The following is a 19,771-nucleotide window of genomic DNA, read 5'->3' as shown; positions in this document are numbered from 1 at the left end:
TATCCATTCTGATACATGAGCCATTTTAACGGTATCTCACTATACGTGGATATGTAGACCTTCTGTTATTTGGTAGGTTCGCCCACCAATATTAAACAGCATTCTTGCAAATTTATCACAGAAAATTGTGTACATAAACAAAAAAATGTGCCAATAGAAGTCATGCGAATCTGTCACTTACTCATCTTCCTACTCAATTCAGCAGTTTCGTGGGCATGTGTCCAAAATACAAACAAGAAAACGGAACATCGAGTGTCAATAAAAACAAGACATACTTATAGTTGTAAAAGTAGGATTGTTACAAGTGCCCAAGTGTCGGCGCCTGAGCATAACGTGGGAGAAATGTTATCGCGTCAAATGTACCGGTGGATTGACTTGCTAGGGCTGACTCTAGAATTCCTGATATTAAGAACGTTTACTTTTTAGAGTTTACTGAGAAATCTGTGAGGTTTATACTTCCTTGGATTACGTTGTTACCTACTCTAGATAGATTTTCAAGTACCTATTGGTCTTGGGTTACAATCTGATTCTACAATGGCAATTAATCCGATTACGTATATCCTTCTTACACTCTTATGTAGCGTCTAAGTACGCGACTCTTCCATCGGTCCTTCATTAATGTCTTTTGAAATATTCTAGCTATTTCCGACGCTTAAATGAAAACTGTTTATCTTGGATTCAAAACCTCTTCTTGAAGTCACTTCCTACCCTTATCTTCCTCCTGAAAAGTTACTTCTTATACTCTTACAAAGTTTTCACTCAACATCGCCTTTAAGAACTCTTGCAATTCTGTTTTTATTTAGCATTCCAGTTGAAATGTTTTAATTAATACAGCAACCTCAATATAACTTGACGTTTTATACTTGTTGTTATTTTCATGAAATACATCATGTCCGGTGGTGAAACGAGTCGTTTCTTTTTGTAGGAACCGGCCATTATGAAATGAAGCACTAGCAGTGAATACAAGGAACTGTAGAGCGTAGCACGCTAGGAAATTTACCAATAGTATTAACTACAACTATTGATATAAAACCCCTAATATTCGACTAGGAGGATATCATCAATGTAGCTGGTCTCATGTAAGGAGATTAGGCAACTACGCAGGACATATTATAGTGCACAAGCATTTGCGCAGACACATGTGCACTCACTATTCCTTCACACTCATAGCCCGATGGGACGGCAATCCGACACGACCGGAAAGAGAACAGGCGTAGGACCGACATTAATGTGCTAAGAAACCTCACTGTCAAATTATCCTATTTTGTTGATCTTTTTACCTTCTTAACACAAAAGGCTTTTCTTTGTCAATGTTAAACAGTTAACACTCATCCCTGTCGTTGTCCATTACATCAATATTCTCTGCGCACGCGACGATGTTACTTGCGTTAGACTTGCGTCGAATTTACATGCAAATGTGGCAGGCGCGAAATTGAGTCCGATGCGTATGCGACGCAAAGAACCAACTGGTCCTTTTTTACGTAATGTGTTGAAGTTTTGTAATGCTTGTTGTTTCCTGTGGTTTCTCTTGTAAATAAAATTAGCAGAAGTAGAAGAATTTTATCAAAAGGAAAACCAAGTAGGTCCGAATTTTACAACTTCCCGTATCTGGATAAATACAAAAAAAATATTTGGTATAGTACCTACGCAATTTACCTACACAACAACAGATACTCCAATTTTATTTATTTATATAATTTTTTGTTGATTAATACTGTCTTTTTGGGAAGCAAAATGTACGTCATTATTTATGTATATTCAGACATACATGTTATGTAAACCACTGTGCCTTACAAATAGACATACAATTTTAGTAAGAAGGTAAGTTTTACCATCTGTACAAACACGAAGCTTAGCGGACCTCTAACACGTGGTTGTTTTATTTTTATACTACATGAACTAGATAGATTTATCGTAGGATCATCGAGAAATCTATACCTACTTCAAAAATTTACAAAAGACAGTCCCCAAACCGCCTGCCACATCAGCAGCGAGCTAAAAAGTTTATTTATTTGAAAGCCCTAATTTCATTAACTTACTCGATTATTTAACGTTTTATTCGATTCAACTTAATATTGGTGCCGAAATTATTCAATGCCACAAAAAAAATATTTAGCAAATTGATCTCTAGATTTCGCCAATAAAGGTAATCTAGCTAGTAAATAAACTATTAAAAGAACTAAAATGAATATTGAGGTCAAAAGATACATAATAGGATTTGAAATCGATTCGACAACTTATTGAAACGTTTCTAGACAAACTTAATTAAAAATATCGACTTGATTTTTCTTTTAAAAATAGGTAAATGTCTACTGATAAGCAAATGCTATTAACTTAGGTAGGTTGATCTGTTATTATCATAAGAATAAGAAATAAACAATTTAAAACGTGTTTTATGAACGTTTGAATGCCTAAATGGTCTAATAAAAACCACAGCTGGAAAACCAGCTTACAACAAAAAAATGCTTCCGAATCGGTTCATCCTTTTATGAGCTACGATGCCACATATACACAGAAATAGTGGTCTTTATAACACCCTTCTTTTTGCGTCAGTGGATAAAAATATGATGGACGATAAGAGAATCGCTCTAAAAATTAAGTTTTCCATTGAAAAGTACCTAGTATTTAAAATATAAGATATTCCGAACCATTTTATAGATGTACCATTCATAAGAGTTGGTCTAATAAATCACATTTAAATGCGATTTGAACTCATATCAAATTTCTATAAAGCCGGTTACATTTGAAGGTCAACCACACATCTGCCCTGTCAAGGTTATGGGGGCAACATAGCTCGAAGGGTCGAAAGGCCATAGTGGGCCATAGCTCAGGTAGAACCTCTTTTTTTCAATCATACGAACTTTTGTTTTAAAAAACCGCTTATCAATGTAGACCGTTAAAAACGTTCTATTTTGGGTTTTCTTTTGTTTTCATCCGCGTATCGAAGGAACTACTTCCTGTATTAGGCTATAAAGTAGCCTATATGTTATTCTGAATTTTAAGCTGTATTGTTACCAAGTTTGAATAAAATCTGTTTAGCCGTTTGTGCATGAAGAAGTAACAAACATAAACACATGTGAAGCCTACTTGGCCACTTTCTTTCGTTTGATTAGTTCAAATAAATAAATGGCTATGGTAAATGTTTATATAAAATCTATGTTTATATGTATATTTTCTAAGCAGTAACATGATTCAAATTCCAAAAAGTTTTCCGCTAAAAGAACGGTTTTTTTTTCTTTTTAACCGTTAGAATGTTGCTAGTAGCCTTATAATGTAATCAAAGCGCTTAAGATTTTTCCAAACCGGTCAAGTAATGTAGGCCTCACTATAATAGGCTAAATGGGTGACCTGACGTTGGTCAACTTACGGCTTTTTACTAAGTACCACATAGTTTTAGCTATGTCAAGTAAAACTGTGTTAAAAGTATACTTAGTTATATATTTTATGTTATGGTTAAGCGTTTTCTTCTGAATTTTCCAGTAAACATAAGTCTGGAATTACCCATCCTATTGAATATACCGGATACTACTAAATAATCGTCAATAATACCAATATAGTGTAGATATTATGTTTTCTTATTTGAGAAATGTTTACTGTTCTCGCGTTTAAGTAGACTATACACATAGTTACGTCAATTGGTTTGAAATAAAAACCTATGAAATATTTTCTAAAAAGTGTCGCATAAAGATTATTTTAACTAAAAAGTAGTACTTGAGTAACACGAAAACGAGACTGATTAAGTAAGATATTTTAGATGGAGAAAATACTTCTTTAAAACCTAGGTTGTCAGCTGAAATAACAAACAAAGTATTGCAAGCCACAGCATTCACAACGCTCTAGTTTCGTAGTTTTCTACGAAACGGTATACATACACATACTACGCTGCTATCGACTATAATTGATTATCTGTGTTAATTAAAAGCTTACGTGCTTATTGTTTACAAAGTTGCCTGTGAAACTCGAGACAATGAGCAGTCCAGCCTTATCGAAACTAGGTGAGGGACAATGCCTGAATGAATACCAGAGACCACCACGTTTTCATAGGAAATTAAATTGGTTAATACTATCTTGATTTCAAGTTTAAGTTGTATTTTAAGTCATAAATTATTTAATCACCTCACAGATTACTTAAATGCAAAATTATAAAAATAAATTACGCATGTTAAACAATGTGATTCCCAGTTTTCACCTTATAAAAATGCCTAAGTTAGCTAAGTACCTACCTTTCTTTTGGTATCCAATTTCTTCCGTAATAATAGGGTACCTATATCATGATACGTGTAAATTGCACATGTTTGTACAAATGAGAGTACTGTTCTCACTTTGCATAGGGGAGATGTTCCCAAAACGGGTAAGCTAAGGGAAGATGTTAAATAAAATAACCAAGAACATTACATGCGACTTGTATTTGTACTCATAGGGTTGTTTATATAATAAACTTTGGAAAACATAAGATAGTCTTAGTAATCTTCTTCAAAATTCAGAAATAAATCAAAAAAAATAAACCCCTTCGAAATACCCGCTTTGCCCTCAGGGGGGTCCTAAAACGGGTAGTGCCTTTGGGCAAAGCAGGTAATGAATGAATATATGTGATAAATGAATTAGAAAACGTATCTTAGCCTCCTATTATCCAGGAAATCTTTATCGTTAATTAGTCTCCTTAACTATGTTAAACAGTTTTCTTATTTTGATCAGTCTAGATCACTTTTTTACTTTATTAAATGTTACATTTGAAATTATAATCCTACCAGCAGATAATTTTGTTAAAAATCAGAGAAAACATATTTTAATTTCTTTTTCATGCTGTTCCTGTACTTCTTCAGTTCTCTGTGGCTTCCTTTGTCTTCGATTAGATTTTTGTGGGATCAATTGAGGAAGTGGCTCCTTATTTCAAATCGGGTAGTCACCCGTTATGCCCCTACCCGTTTTGCCCAAAAGCACGTTTTAAATTTCAACTACCTTAACCTTAAAATAGTAAACAAGGAGACCACTAAGTATTCACAATTAATAAGCATATAACATGCAAAATGATAATATAAAACTGCGAGAACCGTATCTTGCACCATATATGAGTAGTCAGCACTAGAATAATCCGATTTTTTTTAATAAACTCTGCAAAAAACTTTTTTTACATCTGGTCTCGAAAACGCTCGTTCTAGGCGCGCGAGCCAACTGACCGTGATCGGCGGGGTGGTAGTGCACCGCTCTACACTCACAGGTTCACACTAAGACCTATAATATACGAATGGCAAAGCCTACCCGTTTTAGGAGGGGTACCCGTTTTAGGAACATCTCCCCTACAAACGAGTCGCCGGTACGACAGTAATGTGTATGGACTCCATTAATTTCTAAAATGATAATTAATCTTACAAAAACGAGATTTCCAAACATAAATCTTAACTACATCTATCATCATTTGGACATTAAAACCTTTTACACGAGAAACACCATCTTACACATTCATGTATGAACTGAACTCAGACTCGGGAGCCGGACTCCCATGAATACTTACTTTTTACTTTTTTACGTTTCAAGCTTCGGGCTTATTTACTTTAATGACCCGCCAAAAGCTCTCAAGCTGTGAACATGACCCGTGTGACTCCAAGTCCACAAGGTCAGCTTGCGCAAGCCGTACGATGGGAACTTTAGTATAATCGACCATTCAATTACAATTCACAGAACAAAATGCTTTGATAATACAGGAATTTTATACTGGCTAATAATAATTCTTGAGATTATTGTGGCGACTTCCAATTTTTGTAACGGTTGTTGTCGGTTTTATTTACGTTTGGTTTACAATACAATAACTCTTTTAGCGGGAGAGATAAGCTGCGTTGAATGAAACGTACAGTGTTATTTTTTATATGAATCTTAATTTATTTGCTATAACCAAATCATCCACTTACATTCATTTGTTACAATTTATTTTAGCCTCAAAGGACCAGAAACTCCTCAAATTGAAGTAACAGATTTTATTTAGGTACCAAGGTTGTAGTTTGTTTACGTACAACAATTCAACCTTACACAGGCGTCGAACAGTAAAAAAATAAAAAGTATACTTAACCCTCAAAAGGAGAATTCCACTCAGCGATAAGATGATTTCGCAAATAGCGGAGAACTGGTTGCGCTCCGTTTATCCTCCCTCGGCTCAAAGATAAGGGATCTTGACGTTTTTGACATCCCTGGCATTATGTGCATACCTTTGCCTCGTTGTGTGCTCTAGTAAAAATAGTTGAAGGTTGTTTTGGCGGGAGTGATAAAAAAACAATGACGATTGTCTTTGAAACGAGAAAAATATACCTACTTACAAATAAGAGGCTTTCTAACAATAAATATGATAGGAAAGGAACTGTGTAGTGTTTCCTCTTACCCGATGTGAAGGAATTAAGGATGTCGCTATATGGTATGCTACTGTCATTTATATTATGGAGTGTTTGTTTGTGTGTGTGATGAGACTAGTTATGTGAATAAGGAAATACTTTTCCTGTCACCTGTGGATTATTGATTGATAAAGGCCCACACAAGTTTATTAAAACGATAGACTTGGTTAAAGCCGAAAGTTTGTTCAAATTAACTTTCATTATTCTTTCATGTAAACTCGTTGAGTAACGGTATTTTAAAGAAAACTTATTTAAGAAAAATCTAGTCAAGGAAATCGCAGGGCTGGACCTGTTTTTAAGTGTATTTAAAAACAATTTGCGTCCAAAATGTGTACGATAGGAACGCTGAGTAGGTACCTATTATTGATCACGCTATAGATACAAAAACACAGTTTAGAACTCATTTTAGAAACAGTTCAATGTTCCTGGCCCTGTACACCATACCGAACTTACAAGCTTCTTGCCCGTACCAAAAAGTTTAAAATCGCCAATTTGTCTTTAGCAAGCGTGACTATTTGATATTCATGCTTTTTAACCATCTTCCCAAAAAGGAGGAGGTTCTCAATTCGTCGGTATCTTTTTTTGTTTGTTTGAAAAGAGGCCAAATCCTACTAATATTATAAACGCGAAAGTTTGTATGTATGGATGTATGGATGTATGGATGTTTGTTACTCTTTCACGCAAAAGCTACTGAATGGATTTTAATGAAACTTTACAATAATATAGCTTATACATCAGAATAACACATAGGCTACAATTTGTAAACATATTGTTCGAAATACTAAACCTGCGCAGACGAAGTCGCGGGCACCAGCTAGTATGACTATAAAACTTGTATATGAATAGTTTATGACTGTTAATTCTTTCACCATATAGAGTGAGATTGGTTATTATAGAAGGCCGGTAATTATTAATATAGTAAGACGGTAATTACCACAAGCTCAAACATAGCGGGTTTGCCGCGATTGTTAGCGCTGTTAGCACGAATACTTGTGATTATTTAACCGTAGAGATTTATTACTAGATTTATACCGTTAACGCGCATCGAGTTGCTATAAGACTCCAAATTGCGGTAAATCCTACGTTTTTTAAGCGAAACTCAACACTGACAAATAGTTAATGATGAAAGAGCGAAATAGTAAAGAAGACAGTCACATTTTTTACCATATTTCGATTTGATACGTTACCTAACTGATACTATACAATACAATACTCATTTCTGTACAATAAACTAAATAGATAACTAAGCATTTATAGCATTAACTACTTTAAATGCAGAAAAGTGATTATCTACAAAGCCTGTCTTATGATAACACGGAAGACCTACTTACAGTGTGTAAATGAAACTACAAACGCAAACAATAATAAATAAGTATTAGGCATTATAAGCAAAGTATGTATTTTAATCGATGTTAGCTATTTAATTTTTTGTATATTAGATTGTCAATTTAGCAAAAAAGGTCTCTTTTCACTTGAGACACAGGTTTAACCTAGTTCAAGCAATTACAATGTTTGCACATATGTATGGTCTAGATTTTAAGAAATAATGTTGTATTTTAATGTGAACTTTTATAAAAAAAATTATAAATGATTTGATTTGAATGATTTGAATATTCATTAGGAATTGGATGTGCTGTAAGGAAACAGCACCCATCCAAATTTTACCGCGGTAAGCTCAGCCTATCTCCCAATCTATACAGTAGTGAATCATATACAATCTTATGTAACAGAGTATGTAATACATATGATGGATATTTCATCGATCAATATGTAAAGAAGTACTTAAGAGCAGCCTTCGAGACGTGCGTACACGCATCAGATTGTCGCAATCAATTTTAGAAGGTGCAATTCACTTTTACTGACGTCATTTGAGGTTCTGATGGATTCCGTCATTAAGTACTCGCGAGCAATGAATTCGGGTCAGTTACAAAAATATTGTAATAGACGATGAATATTTTTGAAGACGTAAGTATTACCTAAGATATAGGTACCTAAGTAATAATTATCATAATTTAAATTATACGGAAAAGCAACAAAGTAGTTTTATAAAGGTACCTATATTATTTTTGCTCTAGGTTTGATGTGTACTTATCTATGTTTGTTTTCCGGTTGGTAAGTTAAACAATTTATGTTTATTTTAATCTCTAAAACATTGACAAGTTAATATGACACGTTGTCACGTAAACTTGAGTAAAAACAATTGACAAATAATTACTCCAATATCCGCTATGACTTCATACGATTAGGAAGAGAGCAAAATGTTTAGAAAAACACATTAAAACAATAGAAGGATTAAATAACTCCATATTACAATGCATTTCGACGAATATTAGTACTACGTACTTATGTACATTTTGGCTACTGTTTCTAATTTGCGATACTTCACCAATGTTCGAAACAATGCAGTTTTCTTACATACACGCTTACGTATACATACAATAAGTTACGAAACTAGTCGATTAGACGAGAAAAACCGCGGCTATAGTTATGTATTGTTCTGTCGTGCGTGGGAATATAGAGTGTTGCAATTTGTGTAAAGGCGCTGTTACATAGAGAATGCATATGTTTAAAAGGGCTTTACTTTGGTCAAATAACTAAGTAATTGTATTGAGTTTTAGGGTTTATTTATAACCTAGTATGTACATAAACTGGTTAATATTGCAATATTAAAAAAAATGGAAAGCATGATCGTAACAACGGCTATTTGATAATGAATGGATTCATCCTTTCTTCTCCATGGTTCATCCACATGTATTAGGTACTTAGGTACTGATATTTTCCTCGTACAATTATTAGTAAGAATATCAGCCAAGGTCTGGATTTGTATCTCGTTCATTGGACTTGGTTCGATGCTGGTAAAAAATGGGTGTGCTTTTGATGCCCCTTTACCAAAATCTTTGAGAAAAACAACTATGATATTACGAAGTTTAAAAATAATATTTTCTAAACCTGATATGACATACTGCTTTTAAAGTGCATTGAACTAGAAAATTCTAATCACCAAGTTGTCACACAAGCTACATGATCCTTCAGAAAGAGAGTGGTCGAACCACCGGAGAAAGATAAATTATAGCCATCGCTCTTAGAGAAATAGTAATGACGGACTCTGGAGGCTAAATATTTGTCATTATAGGAGCTAGGACATCCGTTATGACTTGGTAGTTAAGTATGTGACAGGTCATTGCTTGGATCATTATTTTTTTAGATATGAAGCGAGTAAACTGATGTATGTGGTATGATTAGCTCAAGTTGCCGGGTTTTTGGACAGGTTGCACCTACAAGCTCCTTGGGTCCACCGATTTCCTTCGTTGAGCAGTTCACTTCACTCTTTCGAAAAAAACTTGTAGCCTTCAATTAGTAGGTAGACCTTAATAGACACCTATTTTTGCCACCTTTTCGGGTTACTTTTTTTACTGTTGGCCACCATATTTCTCCACTGCTGGACTCTCATATCTTCTCAGGAAGATATAGGATGAGTTTTGGTCACGACGTTAACTCTAGGCAGATTGTGTTTTGCACAGAATGAAGTCCAGTATTCCCGCAATGTTTTTCTTCTCCGTTAGACCGATGGGCAGTACTTAGTAATTAATCTTTACTTACAGAATAACTTGAGATCTAATTGCACGTTTATTCGCTGTTTCTAATTAACAAGATTGTAAATTGATAGTGTTTGAACAATACAGAAAGGCAACGGGAAATGTTACGTCCAGTTGTGTTGCGGCTGGTTGCAGAAAAATTCAAGTTGTTTTGTGCTGTTTAATTACGTAGTTTTTACGTTTTATATTGATTAATAAAATCAAGGTTATAAACTACAAAATAAAGATAAAAATAAACTAAGTAATATCTAAAAAGGAATTATTTTTAATTGGGAAGCTATTCTATCACCGGATTACATAGATAGACTAATTATTAGGCTATATTTTATCCTGGTAACGAAAAATTTCCCCCACTAGTATATTCTATATACGTTCAAAATATTGTTTTGCTAGCGGATTTCCCGCGTTTTCAGCGGCGTCCTGTGTGTAAAATATAGCCTATGTTACTCGGGAAGAGTGTAGCATTTCAACAGTAAAATATTTGTTCAAACTATTATCTAGTATATTGTGTGTGAAGGCGCCCTAAAGTTAACGAATTACACAGTTGCTCATGAGTTCTGTGAGCTAACGAATTCCTTATTAACTACTATTGCGTCGAGTAGTTATTATGCGCTTAACTTAAACGTTGACTAAATACTTTTGTTTCCTAACTGTAGGAGTGTGAGTATTTCGTGCATCGTTGGCTAAGTCAAAATGATTTTGAATTGGTACTTAAATTCTAACATGATTATTTATTTTAGAGTAATAATTAACATTGTCAGAATTCTTAAAATAACTGTTTCCTTTGAAAATTAAAGGTCTCTGCACACAGCGGGCGCGGCGCGGCGGGACGGGACGGCGACGTGACACAATGTACTAGATCGTCGCGTCGCGTCGCGCCGAGCGGGACGGCTCTGTGTGATGTCGTCCGTAATATCTAGTACATTACAACTGCTCAGTGTCACGTCGCCGTCCCGTCCCGCCGCGCCGCGCCCGCTGTGTGCAGAGACCATTAACGTGAAAATTCATAGTAAACCGTTGTTTTAATAACTCTGACGTTTATGTTGTCTTTGAACTTTTCGGTTTGTCAATTAAAAAACCATTAAAACAGCTAAACCGGTTTCTAAATATCCAATTAATTGTTCTTATCTCAAATGTCTAATAGCACAAATAAATACCTACACATGTAGTATCATTTATGTCTATTTATTTTATTAATAGCGTCTATAAATCTTGTAACTTCATGTACCTATTGGCAGTTTGTAAATGTCTATGGCAGACAATGGCGGGTTCGTGTGTCACGCCTCTATGTTGTCTATGGGAAGACGGCTGTGAAGAAATCGGGTCGATCCGATGCGCCTGCGACGTTTCACGAGACCACACGTGTTAAGTAGACTTATAGAGAAAAAATATGGAGATATGGTATCTTTGTAATTTAATGTGAAAAAATGCTAAAAGCTAGCCTAGTTTCAACATTACGGACTCTCTTATTTACTCCTCTTATGTACTCCTGTTATGTACTTCTCTTATATAGGCCTTTTATATAAGCCTCATATTAACTCCTCTTATGAACACTAGAAACAGGCATAAATTAACCGCCATCCAAGTATCGGTAACATAAAGTGTACGGTTCATTTGCGGGCCTTTCTTTGTCTGCCAACTCCTTACATGAGAACAACCGCCGTAGCCGATAATCGGCTAGGAGGACATTATATCTTTTAAAAGTAATGTTAGCAGTTACGGTGTTTTTAAGTGAAAATCACTTATAGATTTGTAAGTTTCTGGTGACCAATAGCTATGAAGATATTTATTACCAATTAAAGTATAAATGTTCCAAATAGTTTTCTGTCTGTCTGTCCGTTTTTGCTATAAACATGGTTTAGCATTGGAACCGTTAAAGTTGTGTTTTGTTTGCTTAACTATAAACGTCTTCGTCTTTCAAGAGTCATCGCATGGTCTGTCTAATTTTACTTGAGCCTTAATAATTTACACTCAACATAATAGTTGAAATTGTTACCTCCAATTACTTGTACACAATCCCCGGTATATAAATGTGATGTAAGTAGCAGTTCTCAAGTAAATCACGGTGCGCAAGCGATGTTAAGCTATGAACAGACTAGGCTAGACTAGTAAATTTCGTAAAATCTGTTAAAGAGTACGTAGATTTTGAATATACCTTGGGCCGGGATACGACATCCGTGCTCTTTGTTATGTGGACTCATTATCACGCTACTGGTCAAAGGCCTCACCCAGTGACCTTATCGTAGGGCAGATTATTAGCTTCGGTCGTCAGAACCTCGCCTTGCATTCAAAAGGAGATGAAATTAACAATTGGGGCTGGCTGGACGATGTTAGTTTGGCCCCATATATGTTTCATTTCTCATAATCATATCACCATATTGCCGTGCTTTGTAAGCCTTCCCCAAAGAGCGTTAACCATCCCGGTTTTGGGCAGCCGGTATCCAATCACAATACGCGGACTGTTAGTAGAACTATCATTCGCTGTGTTCGTAGTGGGAACATCAAGTCTGCACCAAGCTTTAGAGCTCGCGATGACCTGAATATTACGCAACTACATTTGCCACCATCTTGATCTACCCACGGTGTCATGACGGTTGCAATCGATGTTGTTGCAGTGTGAATCCTTTTTAGGTGTCCGTAAAAATTGTCTGTGGGAAGCTGATACCATCTCGATGATTAATACGTGTGAATGAAGAAGTCAGTCAGATTAATTGAACGCATAGCTGATTGTGTAAAGACGTTTTTATTTAAAGATGGCCAATGCCAAGATAACAGTTGTCCAGAGGTTAAAGCTGGTGAAAAGAGTCGTCAATTCAATAAAACTATTACTAATCTGGCGATGTTATATCATTAATGGTCGTACAGAAATACTCAGCCAAATCGTAACCATTGACCAAGGCGAAGCTTTAATCAAGTTAATGTTAATTTTGCAAAATAATTAATGTTGATGCCAATATTTTTAATCTGAATCTTCAATCTTAAACATTATATCATCTCGTGTTCAAGAGCAGGTTCGTAAAATTTTGGCCACAAACAACCAACAGTTGCATGCACTTTTTAAGAAGAAGGAAGGTTAAATAAATCTAAAATTATCATTTCGAGTGAAACTGGTTTATGATTGCAGTCGATACTCTCGAACCGGTGGCAATGACTGCTCAATTCACAAATTATATTGTTTTAATGATATTTTTATGACATTTATTAGCTGTATAACTTAAATAAATTATTCAAAAAGTAATAATTTAAAAGAATAAGCTGGCAACCCCAAGAGAGAGCGGGGGTGAAGAGGCGCGGAGGCGGCCATTCGAAGATGCATGGCGGTTGCGATATTGTGAAATCAATGTGCAATTGATTAAATTCGTATTATACATATAATATATAATATCATTGAATTCGTAAGTGTTTTTCTAATATTTCAGAAGTGACAAGTACACATCGCTCCACGAACTTGGTATGTTATTGAACACATTTTATAAGTAGTATAATCGACAAAACAAAACTTGTTTTCTTTCTTCTAAGTATCGAATAATTAGTTAACTGCATTACTCCGTGTACACATTTATTTGTGTACGTAGAGGATTGAATATAGCAATAATATAATTACATCGATGTTCAGTAAATGGATCGACAACATTTGACTATCATATATTCCGAATTCCGAGAAGCCATCATAGAATAACATGTTGCATTCAAACGATTTAAGAAATACCACACAAATAGTACACAATTAGTAACGAAACATATAACCCAAGTAATTATTCGTAATCATAGAAAATCGACGTGTCAAGTATGCATTTCGGTCAGTGGGTCGTCTTAGGGGCGGAGTTTCCTCTAGATTAGTACCAAGTAAAAATAAAATTAAAAATAAATAGGTAATAGATAGAATCACAAAATATACGAAGTACTTACTTATTAAACTGTTTGTTTCGACTAGTATCTATGAAATTATAGTAATAGTTATAAAACAAGCTCCCACGGTCAAGCTCCTCTATGTTGCCGTGCCCTACAAGGTCCATAGTGTACCAAAACAACCTTCATGAAACTTATGGAGTGCAATAAAATATTGAATTGAATTGAAATAGCAACACAAGTGTTTTACAGCATGTATGTATCATTGTCATCTCCCTAGACCTTTATTTTTAACTACGTTGGGCTCGTCTTCCAGTCTAATGGGATTCACCTGGGTTATACCAATGTTTTACAAGGATCAACTGCTCTATCTGACCTTCTAAAACCTGTTGCTAGGGGTACCCAATACCGCTTGCAGACCCGATGTCAGACTTATTGAATTCTAGCTACCCGTAACAACAAGGATATTCGATGACAGCTGAGACTTACAGTTAACACTTCCTCCAAAACTCAGTAATCCTGGTGCAAGATATACTAAGATAGTACATTTAGATTTACAAAAAAAAAAAACAAAAAGAGTTGGAATAGAGTAAACATTTTAGGTTAAACAAATAAAAAGTATTTACAAAATAATTAATAATAAAATAGCAATGGTACTCTCCTGACCTGGAATTGAACCCACACATTCATACCTGATAAGTTGGTTCTTTACCCACTAGGGCACCACAACTACTTAGTAGTATGTGTCTATAAATAAATACTAATTTATAGAAAGGATATTCCTTGATATTGATATGATATTTCTTCTATTATTTTATTGATAATAATTAATCATACTATGTTCACCGTAAAATTACATAGGCATGCTTGTTTACTTTCCTTAACCCAGTCTTCAAAGCAAAGTTTATTCAAAGCTACTTAAGCTAACTTTATTTACATATTGATTTGATCTCAAGTGTGGTAACTAATTAGCTGAACCTTGACTAAATCATTGTTATAAATTTGAGCTTGTGTTTAATAAATTTGTAGCATAAACATTAACATCTGAAATTATTGTTCCTACTTAAATTTATAGGGTATTTGAGCTATAATGCAAAAACTTTTGTCTCCATTTTTCCTTTAAGAATAAAAACAAAAACAATAAATAACTAAATTTCTGAACAAATTTAGAACGATAAATGGTGATCTATAACACAGATGAGGTTTAATTCAGATACCTTTCTATAGATGCAACATAATAATGTATTTAGCATATAATAATTTAAAGAAAATAATGATTTCCGTTATTGTATTGTATAACTTTAGTATGGTTTCTCTTACTGCTTCTACCCCATTTGTCTCAGACATGTAAAGATGACTTGACTGATAAATGATGACCGACTTTTCATGAGAGGCTCTCATGCAGGCCTATTTAAAATAAAAAACTTTTGATTAACTTTTGACTGAATTATCTAAATATAGTTATTTATGTTTGACTTTATAGTGACTTATATTTTAGCTATTAGGTTTTCTATTATTGTTTGCTTTTGCTAACAATCAATTTACTAATCGCACCAATTTATTTCCACCTTTCGCCTTCCACCTTTCTCTTCTTGATAATTATTTTACAAATATATATTTACGTTTCATTTTATACAATCTATATCACTTAACCATCAATTAATCTTACAAACTTATCCACTTAACGAATTGAACTTGGAATTTGCATTAAAAAAAAATAGAGAGAGAAAGTAAATATATATATTTATCGCTAAGCCGATGGAGAATTACGCACGCGACGGTCTCACGCCGCCGTTACCTACGGGTAAAACATGTTCAAGGTCAACCAAGAGAAAAGACGATAGTTGCATGTACTCTCGAAAGAAGCGTTGTAGGTCACGCAGCCCAAGTCGCGGACGACCACGTCGCAAAAGTGGTCATCATGAACGTCGCAGGCATCGACGTTCCGGATCTAGGCTGAGAACCACTAAAAGGAAAAGCAGGAGTAGGTCACGATCCACTTCAAGAAACCGCCGTTCACGGTACCGTCGTGACTCATCTCACAGCCGCCGGCGTAATAATAGTTATTTCTCAGACTCCACTAGTAACCGATCAGACAGCCTACAGTCTAAGACTACTCATAGCTCTGACGAATGGAGCACCGGCTCGTCTACGTCGTCAGCTGAACGCGAATCACGATCGAGGTCAAGGGATAGCAGAACATACGACTCTCGGCGCCGTCATCGCGACCGTCGTACTAAACCAAGGCGATCCAGTCACTCAGAAATGGAAAGACTCGTTAGTGCGATTAGTAACCACAGCCGCAATACGTTTGTAGGAGCGCACGATATAATACCTAAATTCGATCCAGGACTGAAAACGCAAACTTCAAAATCGTGGATCAAAAAGGTTAACGAGACTGCTGATATGTACAACTGGAGTGATAAGCAGATTATCTTTCACGCATTGCCCAAACTCGACGGTCTAGCACGACGGTGGTATGAAGGTTTATCGTCAGTGAACCTTAGTTGGAGGGAATGGCAGCGGAAGATTCTAGAAAATTTTCCGGATGACAGGAATTACGCCGACCGTTTAGTAGAAATGCTGGATAGGAGGAGCAAGCGCGAAGAAACTCTCGAAGAATATTTTTACGACAAAATTAAACTGATAAGCCACTGCAATATAAAGGGAAAGGACGCAGTAGACTGCGTTATACATGGGATTTATGATAGTAATATTAGATTAAACGCGCAGGGTGCGAATTTTAGAAGCCCAAACAAGCTCCTAAGATATCTGCGCAGTATTACTGCTAAAACGTTTAAAGATAATCGGAAGACTCTAACGCAACCAAACAATAGAATAAATAAATCCAATTTTAACGGAAAAGGGCCGGATACAACCAAAAATAGTAGAATTTCGGGTATTAAATGCTTTAACTGCTCCGAAAATGGGCATACTGCACCAAGATGCACAAAAGAATGGCAAAGATGTGTAAAGTGTAATCGTATGGGCCATATAGCAGAACACTGTAGGCGAGATCAAGCCAATAAGATTACTAAAACAACCACCGACGATAAGAAAGGAAGTTCAGAAAATAAAGTACTACATATTACCGGTAACAATGAAAAAACAAACATATATAACAAGATGGTGACCATCAACGGTCACCAGAAACATGCCTTCCTTGATTTTGGCAGCCAATGTACAATCGGCAAACAAAGTTTGGCTGACGAATTGTCCCTAAAACTAGATTCTAAGGATCTATTACACATTAGAGGTTTCGCATTTGGAACAATTCAGCCTATTGGGAAAGCAAAGGCTGAGATAGTACTGGATTTTGTGAAGGCTGAGGTAGACATATACATAGTGCCAGATGAGTATTTAAGTACAGATTTACTAATTGGCCAAAATTTTACGGAAAGACCAGGTGTGGTAGTATACAAAACTAGCACAAGCCTAACTCTATATTCCGATTTCCCCGAAAAGGTTGATTTGTTAATCGCGGAAGATACTACGGTTGGTAAAATGACTAACATCAAAATCCGCTACGCAAACCAACACAATGGATATATATACATACCTGGGAATATATCTTACAAGATGGACGAGGAAATTATTACAATTCCTGGCATATATCAGGTTGGTGATGGTGTAGGGATGTTGCCAGTAATTAATTACTCCGGAAAAGAAGTCCTTATGCAAAAAGACAAAGTTATAGCTCGTGCATTACCTATACCTAATATACCTACGCTTTTGCATACACCAGTTTTAGAGGTAAATAACATAATAGAGTCTGACAGTACTAATTCTTATAGTTATAAACCTTTGACTATGGACATGTTAAATATAGGTGCCGACGCTACGCATGACCAACGTGATAGACTACTAACACTACTGAACGACTATAGGGACTGTTTCGCGTTAGAATTAGACGAACTCGGTAGGACCTCTATTTCTGAAATGCATATCAAATTACAGGACGATGTACCTATATCCTATAAACCTTACCGCTTACCCTATACAGAGAAACTGGTAGTTCGAAATTTGGTGAACGAGCTCCTTGATTCTGGCATTGTGAGGGAATCCAATTCATCGTATGCGAGCCCCATAGTCCTTGTTAAAAAGAAAAACGGCGAGTATCGTTTATGTGTGGACTACAGAGCCCTGAATAAGAAAACGATCAAGGATTCTTACCCAATGCCGGTCATAGATGACCAGTTAGATCGTTTGAGCGGTAAAAACTATTTTACCAGTCTCGACCTTAAGTCTGGGTACTATCAGATTCCCGTCGCGGAAGATTCCAAGCATTTAACCGCATTTATTACACCAGACGGACATTATGAGTACACCAGGATGCCGTTTGGCCTCGTGAACGCTCCTGCTGTATTCCAACATATGATCAACAAGGCTCTGGGTAAGGATAGATACGATCTGGCAATGCCTTACATGGATGATTTGTTATCCCCAGCCACGACGATAGATGACGGGTTGGACAAACTCAGGAAAATATTGGAGTCGTTACGCAAAGCAAGTTTGACACTCAATGTTAAGAAATGCTATTTCTTTCAAACATCTTTAGACTATCTGGGGTATGAGGTATCCAAAGACGGCCTAAGGCCTGGAAGCAAGAAAATCGACGCCGTCGCGTCTTTTCCGGTCCCAACAAATATACATCATGTGAGACAATTTGTCGGTTTGGCAAGCTTCTTCCGAAGATTTATTCCGAACTTCGGTGCTATCGCCAAGCCGTTGACTAGTCTCACGAAGGCCAACGTGCCCTGGTCATGGGAACAACCTCAAGAAGAAGCGTTTAATACAATTAAAGCCAAATTGATTCAGCGGCCTTTATTGGCCCTTTATGACCCTAGTTTCATTACAGAAGTACACTGCGATGCAAGTAAGCACGGAGTAGGAGGCATTCTACTTCAAAAACCCGATGAAAAGTCACCTCTGAGACCGGTAGCTTATTTCAGTAAGCAGACTACTAAGGAAGAGGAGTTTTTGCACTCCTATGAGTTAGAAACTCTAGCCGTAGTTCTATCGTTGAAGAAGTTTCGCATATATCTCATCGGTATTAACTTTAAGGTATACACCGACTGTAATGCCCTTAGAACGACACTAACAAAGAGGGACTTAGTTCCTCGAATTGCACGGTGGTGGCTTCTGCTTCAGGAGTATAACTTTACAATAGACTACAGACCTGGAGAGAGTATGAGACACGTGGACGCTTTAAGCCGCAATCCCATAACATCGGTAGATGACCCCGGATTGTTGGACGGGGACGAACTGGCGATCATGAATATTGGGACCACTGACTGGTTGCAGTCGGTACAATTGGCGGATCCACATCTGAAACTAGTCAGATCGATACTAAACACCGATAAGAGGGACATAAAGGATATTATGGAAAATTATGTTTTACGGAATGATAAGATATACCGAAAAATTGGAGATCAACTTAAATGGGTTGTCCCTAACGGGGCTAGGTGGCGCATCTGCCAGATGGGCCATGACGAATCTGGGCATTTCTCTGTAGATAAAACCCTCGACAAGATACAAAAAGATTTCTGGTTCCCCAAAATGACGAAATTCATCAAAAAATACGTATCGTCGTGCCTCAACTGCGCTTACAACAAAGCGTCGACTGGCAAAAGCAGCGGCTACCTGCACCCTATCCCCAAAGGGCGCACCCCCTTTCATACCTTACATATGGACCACTTAGGTCCATTTGTAAGAAGCAAAAATGGAAACGAATACATTTTAGGGATTATTGACGGATATAGTAAATTTATATTCATTAAACCGGTACGAAATCTCAAAAGCAAAACGACTATAAAAGTTTTAAAGGACATTTTCTGTGTGGTAGGTGTCCCAAAAATCATAATCAGCGATAGGGGAACAAGTTTCACATCCCTACTGTTTAAACGATACGTCCAGTCTATAGGTGTAAAACATGTTCAAAACTCC

At 36.2% G+C, this 19,771-nt stretch overlaps 1 protein-coding gene across 5 annotated transcripts in view; it reads left to right on the top strand.

The window, feature by feature from the left end:
* Positions 1-19,771, top strand: part of LOC110377457 (putative epidermal cell surface receptor) — a 55,942-nt gene that overhangs the window by 1,443 nt on the left and 34,728 nt on the right. The window contains exon 1 of one of the 5 annotated variants that reach the window (XM_064039671.1): positions 13,280-13,427. The exons of the other annotated variants lie outside the window; for them this stretch is intronic. The gene's annotated coding sequence lies outside the window, so the exon portion shown is untranslated. Of the gene's footprint in view, positions 1-13,279; positions 13,428-19,771 lie in introns of those variants that run through there. 5 annotated transcript variants of the gene reach the window in all.

The sequence above is a fragment of the Helicoverpa armigera genome, chromosome 20 (assembly GCF_030705265.1).
Source record: "Helicoverpa armigera isolate CAAS_96S chromosome 20, ASM3070526v1, whole genome shotgun sequence".
Lineage (NCBI taxonomy): Eukaryota > Metazoa > Arthropoda > Insecta > Lepidoptera > Noctuidae > Helicoverpa > Helicoverpa armigera.
This window is presented reverse-complemented; position numbering and strand designations above follow the sequence as displayed.